This window comes from Atta cephalotes, assembly GCF_000143395.1.
Source record: "Atta cephalotes unplaced genomic scaffold scaffold00077, whole genome shotgun sequence".
Taxonomy (NCBI): Eukaryota; Metazoa; Arthropoda; class Insecta; order Hymenoptera; family Formicidae; genus Atta; species Atta cephalotes.
In genome coordinates this window covers 189,476-190,927 of record NW_012130141.1, presented here as the reverse complement: position 1 = coordinate 190,927, position 1,452 = coordinate 189,476, and positions in this window count along the sequence as shown.

Genomic DNA, 1,452 nt, shown 5'->3' with positions numbered 1-1,452 from the left:
TGAAGCGCTCTTAATTTTCTAAATATAGTAGAATGACATTGAACGAATAGAATGATATAGAACTTCATATCGCGATATATTTTCGAGAAGCGACGTGACACGTTCGAAGAGGAACATAAATAACAAATAATATTCGGGAAGTTGAAATCCCACTGTGTTAAATAATTCTAATATGCCGCCGAGAATGAAAATAATATCACCTTGACCAGTTGTCCCAATGATTAATGCGCCTTCAAGAGATTAGTCGGTCAAAGGAAACATCGTCGTTCCCCTCCTTTAATTATCTTGTTAATTCTGAATATTTAAATAAGGTCTAGAATTGGTCGATGTTAGCAAAAGTTTACCAAGAGTCACCAATCGCGTGATTGCTCAGTACAAATGTCGTCGCAACAAATGATTCGTGACAAATCGGATTATATAATACAAAATTTTTCCTCTGCTGCGCGACTCTAGACCATGACAACGTGAAACGCGTCGCAACTGGATGATAGCGGATATGTCGATTCCTCTTTTTTCACATCACGATTCTATATATGTTGGACTCCGTTCCATGAGTCAGGAGTCTCGCATATAGGCGGCGTAATTGAGAGTACAACTCAGAATGAGTAATATAATTACCGAATATAACTACGGTCGCGTTGCTAAAAGATCCTGTTGATTTCTCTGAGGTCATGTCGCACCCGGACGGAGATCATCGCGATCATCATCGGCGCGTGCTCGTTCAATTATTAAAGCTCACGCCTACGGTTAGATGTCATGTTTAAAATCATTCTTTATCCACTCCAATATTTCTACCGATCATCTCGTCGATGCTTTGACATTCCTTTTAAGCGCCGCACGAAGACGCAAATAATTGCTTCTCCGTCGTTATCAATTGCGTCATCGAGCCAGAAACGTGTTCTCTGACAAGACTGCGTAACCTTCATTGGATCGCCTTTCCAAACGATGACAAGCGGTCACTTCCTGATGACGAAGGCTCCCCTGGATCGAAGGTGCCCCCGGCGGCCGTCGTTCAGGGTCGCTGTCGTCATTTTCACGAGCGCGTGATTCTTTGTCGCCGGGAAGAAATTACCGGGTCAACGATGGCGATGTCTGTTGATTCAGCTTGCAGCCCATTCACACCGAACCGTTAATACGGCAGATAATACATCGCCATGTTGTGAAACGTATGGACTTTGTTCCCACCCGCAACGATCAGCAGCAAGTTGCATGAGGCAAAATCAACGATAGGGGCCAAGTCAATTTTGGTTGGTCGTGACTGCGACGCGGGAGGTATCAGCGACTTTATCTTATTGAAGCTTGACGAGATAAATCTATCTAGTCTCTTCTTTCTCATGGATCTTATGGCTCTATTTTCATTTCCTTAATAAGATGTTTATGAAACGGGAGGGAAAGAGAGAGAGAGAGAGAGAGAGAGAGAGAGAGAGGAGGGAGGGAGGAGAGAAGAAGGTA